Below are 7,974 nucleotides of genomic sequence, written 5' to 3'. Positions count from 1 at the left end.
TAGCACAGCAGGTAAGAATTCTGCCACTTAGCCAATGGCGCACCATCGAGTATTGATTACTTTTTTTGGTATAATTTTCCTAACAAAATTATGACATTGCTATTTTTTCTTATTAATACAGTATTTGTCTTTTCTCTGTCAAACCCTAAGCCAACCACTTTTCCTAGGCTGCCTGTGGAGGTATAGGAAAAGTAATACACAGGGCAGACGAGACATGAGAGAAAGAAGAATTATGGGAGGTGGAAATGGCTCCTTCACATGGAGAAGCCACCATCAGGAAAAGAGCCCCATGGCCTCCGAGAGGGCAAAGCAAAGAATGGCATAGGAGAAGAGTTGTTGCTTCAAGAGGGTTCCTGGCATAACCAATGATGAGGCTCCCAAACACAGTCCCAATCCCAGCCCCAGAGCCAGCTACCCTGACTGTGGTGGCCCCAGCCCCAACGAACTTGGCTCCTGTATCGATGCCTCTTGAGATGACGCTGGTTTGGAAGTGGCAGCTGGAGATAAGTGAGGTCAGCTAATGTGGAGCTGCCAAACTACTGCAGCTGCTCTCATCTGTCAGTGTTTTGAGTCATTTCAGCAACACTATAGAGAATGGTCAGCTTAGCAGCTGAGAGGTGCTTCTGACCAGGGAGAGTAGACAAACTTGGTGTAGGTATATGTTTTCAGGGAGTGAGAAGCTAAAGGAGGAGAGCTGCTCCCAGTACAGAACCTGACATTGCAATTTGACCTTCTTCACATTTGACTTTCACTGCAATCTAGAAAGTCTTATTTTCTGCAAACATTCAGATTTCATCGTATTTGGCAAGGTCTTTCTCTTAGTTTTTTAATATTCAAATCATTATTTTATGAAATATCATTTTCCTTGTTAAATTTTTCTTCTTCATTTGTCGACTTGCTACTTTGCCAGATTCTTTTCTGTCAATTGTTTTATGAGTCAATTAACAACTCTTTAGCATTCTTTTCAATGACTTTACAAAGTCATAAATATATGGAAAATTAACAATTTTTCCTTTGAGTTAATTTTCATTTAATTGTAGAAGGTTTATAACCTAAAATCATCATTAACATTCAGATAACCAGAGAATATAAAGTATGGCTGGAGATTGAGTAGAAACTCATTTTTATAAATGATGTCAGCTTATTCTTAGAATTTTTCAGGTAGTGACATCTTATGCCACCTCCTGACATTGGGGATTCAGTAATGAATATATAGATAATGCGAAAACCTCTGTACAACCTAGAATATGAGACAAGTTGGATACATGGGAACAAACCAATAACCAGTAGTTAAGTTTTAAAAAAAGAAAAGCAAATTTACCCCTCTATTAAGTAATTGACATATTTCACTCAACATAATATCTCCAAGTTTCATCCTTTGAAGGAGAAACTAAAAATAAGTAATTGAAAAATTCCTGATCTTCACTTTCTAGCTATTTTTCACATTATCAAAGAACTTGATCAACTTGATGGACAGGGTCTTCCTATCCATTTTGCCATAGGAGACAGCCTGTGCAACAATGAAACACATTTGAATGTTGTTGGAAAGATATTACCAGTTTTAGCAGACTCCAAGTTGTGGCTATTTTACTGGTAGTATCATTACCCAGTAAATTTTAAGACCACTGTAAGAAACAGCCTCCAAATTACAAACATATGAATGTAAAACTGTTAGCAATTGCTGGACATCAACAGTTATGGTTAGGTACATGTGTCAATTTGGCCATGTGATGGTGCCCAGTGGTCTGGTCATGCAAAGGCTGACCTAACCACTACTGTAAGGACATTTCATGGCCAGAAAGCTGAATCATCAGCACACTGATTGCATCCATGGCTGATTACACTTGCAGTCAGCCAAGGGAAGTGATTTCCAAAATTAGCGATGCTTAATTTAGTCAATCAAAGACTTTAAAGGAGAATTTGGAAGAGAAAACCACTCTTCCCACTTTAGCCAGCTAGTCTTTCCTAGTGGATTTATTGAACTCCTTCATCACAGTTACCAGCTCATGGCCTGTCCTACAGAATTTGGAACCTTCCATTCCCATGGTTATGTGAGATACCTTTATAAATATCATACTTACAGGTATCTCCTGTTGATTCTGTTTCCCTAGAGAACCCTGACTAATACGACTTGGTACTGGGAGTGGTTCTTGAAAAACAGAATCTTAAAAATAGTTTTTTGCAATAGGTTTTATACTCTGATTAGACTCAAGACACTAATGACTATTTCCAAGAAAAAAAGATGGCACTGACAATCCAAGGGGTAAGATGGCAATAGGGATACACAAAATATCACCAATTGATTCTGATAATTGTATGCCTATAGGAAGCAAGGCTCTGGGTGATAGTTCTTATGATACCTTAATGACTTTTGTGGAGTTAAGAAGTATAATGATGTCAGCTGCTTGTTCTTAGATATGCTGGATACATTTGTATGAGAAAAGGATGAGTTGAAGGCTTCAAATTTGCAACTTAAATGCCATGTGGAAAATTTAAAAGTTCGTATGTGTGCTGTAAGAGAAAATCATATTTCCTGTTGTTAAAGACTTGAGATCTCTGAAGACTTATCATGGTCAGGTTCATGTGTCAACTTGGTCAAGTAGTGGTACCTGTTTGTCTGGTTGGGCAGGTGCTGGTGTGCCAGTTTGCTAGCTTACAGAATGCAATATAACAGAAACAGAATGGCTTTTAAAAGGGAAATTTAATAAATTGTTAGTTTACAGTTCTAAGGCTGGGGAAAATGTTCCAATTAAAACAAGTCTGTAGAAATGTCCAATCTAAGGCATCCATGGAAAGATACCTTGGTTCAACAAGGCTGATGAAGTTCATGGTTTCTCTCTCAAGTGGAAGGGCACATGGTAAACACAGTCAGAGTTTCTCTCTCATCTGGAAAAGCATATGGTGAACACGGTCAGGGTTCCTCTCTCATCTGTGGGCACATGGCGAACACAGCGTCATCTCCTAACTTCATCTCCTGGCTTCCTATTTCATGAAGCTCCCAGGGAGGCATTTTCCTTCTTCATCTCCAAAGGTCGCTGGCTGGTGGACTCTGCTTCTCATGGCTATGTAGCTCTGCTCTGCTGTCTCTCAATCTCTCATCCTCCAAAACATTTCCTCTTTTATAGGACTCCAGTAAACCAATCAAGACCCGCCCAAATGGGTGGACACATGTCATCATCTAATCCAGCTAAACAACCACTTCTGACTAAATCAAATCATCCAGGGAGATGATCTGATTACAGTTTCAAACATACAGTATTGAATAGGGATTATTCTACTTTTATGAAATGGGATTTTGATTAAAACATGGCTTTTCTAGGGGGCATACATCCTTTCAAACCAGCACAGCTGGCCTGTCTGTTGCGATAAGGACATTTCATAGAATTAAACCATGATCACGTCAGCTGCATCCACAGCTGATCCCATTTGTAATCAGCAAGGGGAGTGTCTTCTGCAATGAGTGATGCTTAATCTAATCACTGGAAGCCTTTTAAGGAGGATTCTGAAGAGACAGGCTCTCTTCCTGCTTCAGCCGGTGAGCCTCTCGTGTGGAGTTTGTCCAGACCCTCCATTGGAATCATCAGCTTCACAGCCTGCCCTGTGGATTTTGGACTATGGATTCCCCCAGTTATGTGAGGCTCTTTTACAAATTTTAAATTTGCAAGTGTTTCCTGTTAATTCGGTTTCTCTAGAGAACCCTAACTAATACAACTTGGTACCAGGAGTGGTTCTTAAGAAACGAAATCTTAAAAATGGGTTTTTATGAATGGTTTTCTACTCTGACTTGACACAGAGGCATTAAGAACTCTGATTTCCATAATCAGAATGACACTCCCAATCCATGGAGTGAATGTCAAAAGAGATAGTCAAAATATCACCATTCGATTCTCCTAATGCTTCGCTTGTACAAATGCTTCTCTGGGGAATAATATTTTTTACTACTTTACAGAATTTTGTGGAAATAAGAAGTATGGAGATGTTGGCTGGTTGTTGTTAAATACACTGGATACATTAAGGAGTGAAAAGGATGAGCTTAAGGTTTCAAGTGAGAAGCTTAAGAGCCGTCTGACAGATGTAGAAGTTTCTATGAGTATCCTGAAGGAAAATCTTGTTTCCTGTAGCTGTAGACTTGAGATCTCTGAAAATCAGACTCAGAATCTTATTCTTGGAGTAGCAATTTAACAACATAAACTGAAATCTGAAGTTGCATGGTGTCTGCCGTTAAAGTGAGGGCACTGATTGGAAAGGAGTGGGACCCTGAAAAATGGGATGGTGACATACAGATTAATAGTGATGTCATTATCATTTAGGCCCCTAAAGGTGAGGTACAAAGTATCACACATGAGAGGCACATTATACTCCAAAAACTGTGTGAGTTTTCCAATTTATATCGACAGAAATCAGAGGAATATGTGTATCAATGGCTTTTAAGGGTGTGGGATAACGGTGGGAGGAATATAAGGCTGGATCAGGCTGAACGTATTGATATGGGCCTACTAAGCAGAGATTCTACATTCAGTGTTATAGCTCAAAGGGTTACAAAATGTATTAATAGTTTGTTTGGATGGTTGGTTGAAACATGGATCAAAAGGTGGCCGACATTACCTGAGGTTGAAATACCAGAACTGCCCTGGTATAATGTAGATGAGAGGATACAGAGGCTTAGAGAGATTGGAATGTTAAAATGGATTTATCATGGAAAGCCTGCTCTTACACACCAGGAATGTCCGGAGGGTGCACCTTTTACCAGAACAGTAAGAAATAAATTCATGAGACTAGCACCATCATCCCTGAAGAGCTCTGTAGCTGCACTTCTCTGTAGGTCAGGTATTATTGTAGGCACTGCTGTCACTGAGCTGGAATCCTTTAACACAATGGGGATGATGGGATCCTGAGTTGGCAGAAGCCAGGTGGTAGCACTTAATCGCCAAAGACAGGGTAGATGAGGCTATTATAATAGATAGCAAACTCAAAGCAAGAGTCAAAATAATCTGACTCACAGAGAATTGTGACATTGTCTAGTAAATCATGGGGTACCTAGAAATACAATAGAAGGGCAGTCTACTAAATTCTTGTTCGAGCTGTATAAACAAGAGTTCTAGTTCAAGTGAACAGAAATCTAACCTGAATTATGAAAACAGAGTCATGGCCCTTTAATCAATTTCCAGACTTGAAACAATTTACAGACCCAGAGCCCCTTGGATGAAGGGGAGACCAGGTCCCTTTGGGGGAAAACCCAGTTACACTGCCACAAATTTATACTGTTAATCTTCCTCCAAGCCTTCCCCAAGGAGACTGACACCCTTTTACCAGGGTAACTGTGAATTGGGGAAAAGGAAATCATCAGATATTTGGGGGATTATTAGGCACTGGTTCAGAAGTGCATTAACTCCAGGGGACACAAAATGTCACTCTGGTCCACCAGTCAGAGTGGGGGCTTATGGAGGCCAGGTGATCAACGGAGTTTTAGCTCAGGTCCATCTCACAGTGGGTCCAGTGGGCCCCCGTACCCATTCTGTAGTTACTTCCCCAGTTCCAGAATGTATAATTGGCATAGACATACTGAGCAACTGGCAGAATCCCCACATTGGCTCTCTAAGTCATGCAGTGAGGGCTATTATGGTGGAAAAGGCCAAGTGGAAGCCACTAAAACTGCCCCTACTGAGAAAAATAGTAAATCAGAAACAATACTGGATTCCTGGAAGGATTGCAGAGATTACTGCAGCTCTTAAGGACTTGAAGGATGCAGGGGTGGTGATTCCCACCACATCCCCATTCAATTCTCCTATTTGGCCTGTGCAAAAAACAGATGGGTCTTGGAGGACCAGGTGGTAACTCCAATTGCAGCTGCTATTCCAGATGTGGTATCATTGCTTGAGCAAATCAATACATCCCCTGTAACTGCTATGCAGCTATTGATCTGGCAAATGCTTTTTTCTCAATAGCTATTAGTGAGGCATCAGAAACAGTTTGCTTTCAGCTGGCAAGATCAATAATATACTTTCACTGTCCTACCTCGGGGGTTTATCAATTCTCCAGCCCTATGTCATAATCTTGTCCGCAGGGACCTTGATCATTTCTCCCTCCCACAAGACATCACACTGGTCCATTATATTATATTGATGATATCATGTTGATTGGACCCAGTGAGTAAGAAGTAGCAACTACTCTAGACTTACTAGTAAGGCATTTGTATGTCAGAGGATGGGATATAAATCCAACAAAAATACAGGGGCCTTCCACCTCAGTGAAATTTCCAGGTGCCCAGTGGTGTGGGGCATGTCAAGATATCCCTTCTAAAGTGAAGGATAAGTTGCTGCATCTGGCCTCTCCTATAACCCAAAAAGAGCCACAACACCTAGTTGGTGTCTTTGGATTTTGGTGACAACATATTCCTCATTTGGGTGTGCTACTCAGGCCCATTTATCGAGTGACCAGAAAAACTGCTAATTTTGAGTGGGAACCTGAACAAGAGGAGGCTCTGCGACAGGTCCAGCCTGCTGTCCAAGCTGCTCTGCCACTTGGGCTGTATGATCCAGCAGATCCAATGGTGCTGGAAGTGTCAGTGGCAAGTAGAGATGCTGCCTGGAGCCTTTGGCAGGCCCCTATAGGAGAATCACAATGCAAACCCTTAGGATTTTGGAGCAAAGTCTCACCATCTGCTGCAGTAAACTACTCTCCTTTTGAGAAACAGTTTTTGGCCTGCTACTGGGCCTTAATAGAGACTGAATGCTTAACCATGGGCCACCAAGTTACCATGAGACCTGAGTTGCCTATCATGAGCTGGGTGTTGTCTGACCCACCAAGCCATAAAGTTGGGTGTGGACAGCAGCACTCTATTGTGAAATGGAAATGGTATATATGAGATAGGGCCAGAGCAGGTCCTGAAGGCACAAGTAAGTTACATGAAGAATGGCCCAAATGCCCATGGTTTCCTCTCCTACCACATTACCTTCTCTTTCCCAGACCAAGAGGTATGGCCTTTTGGGGAGTTCCCTATAGTGAATTGACTGAGGAAGAGAAAACTCGGGAATGGTTTACAGATTGTTCAGCATGATATGCAGGTACAATCCAAAAGTGGACAGCTGCAGCATTACAACCCCTTTCTGAGGTGTCCTTGAAGGACAGTGGTGAGGGGAAATCCTCCCAGTGAGCAGAACTTTGAGCAGTGCACCTGGTTGTTCATTTTGCTTGGAAGGAAAACTGGCCAGAGGTGAGTTTGTATACTGACTCATGGGCTGTTGCTAATGATTTGGCTGGATGGTCAGGGGCTTGGAAAGACCATAATTGGAAAATTGGTGACAAAGAGGTCTGGGGAAGAAATATGTGGATAGACCTTTCTGAGTGGGCTAAAAACATGAAGATATTTGTGTCCCATGTGAATGCACACCAGAGGGTGACTTCAGCAGAGGAAGGTTTTAATAATCATGTGGATAAGATGACCTGTTCTGTGAATACCAATCAGCCTCTTTCCCCAGCAACTACTGTCATTGCCCAATGGGCTCATGAACAAAGTGGTTGGTAGTAGGGATGGAGGTTATGCATGGGCTCAGCAACATGGACTTCCATTCACCAAGGCTGACCTGGCTACAGCCACTGCTGAGTGCCCAATCTGCCAGTAGCAGAGACCCACACTCAGCCCCCGATATGGCACCATTCCCCAAGGTGACCAGCCAGCTACATGGTAGCAGGTTGATTACATTGGACCACTGCCTTCATGGAAGGGGCAGTGATTTGTTCTAACAAGAATAGACACATACTCTGGATATGGGTTTGCTTTCCCTGCATGCAATGCTTCTGCCAAAACTACCATCCGTGGTCTTACACAATACCTTATCCATCGTCATGGTATCCCACATAGCATTGCTTCTAATCAAGGAACACGCTTCACAGCAAATGAAGTGTGGGAATGGGCACATGCTTATGGAATTCTCTGGTCTTACCATGTTCCCCATCATCCAGAAGCAGCTAGAT

The 7,974-nt window shown here is 42.0% G+C and overlaps 1 pseudogene; it reads right to left on the bottom strand.

Annotated features, from left to right (window-relative positions):
• Window positions 1–273: 273 nt before the first annotated feature.
• LOC143657547 (uncharacterized) lies at window positions 274–555 on the bottom strand (annotated as a pseudogene).
• Between the last annotated feature and the right edge of the window lie 7,419 nt (window positions 556–7,974).

Source organism: Tamandua tetradactyla, chromosome 2 (genome assembly GCF_023851605.1).
Source record: "Tamandua tetradactyla isolate mTamTet1 chromosome 2, mTamTet1.pri, whole genome shotgun sequence".
Lineage (NCBI taxonomy): Eukaryota > Metazoa > Chordata > Mammalia > Pilosa > Myrmecophagidae > Tamandua > Tamandua tetradactyla.
Note: the sequence above shows the minus strand (reverse complement) of the source record. Positions and strands in the feature narration are given on the sequence as shown.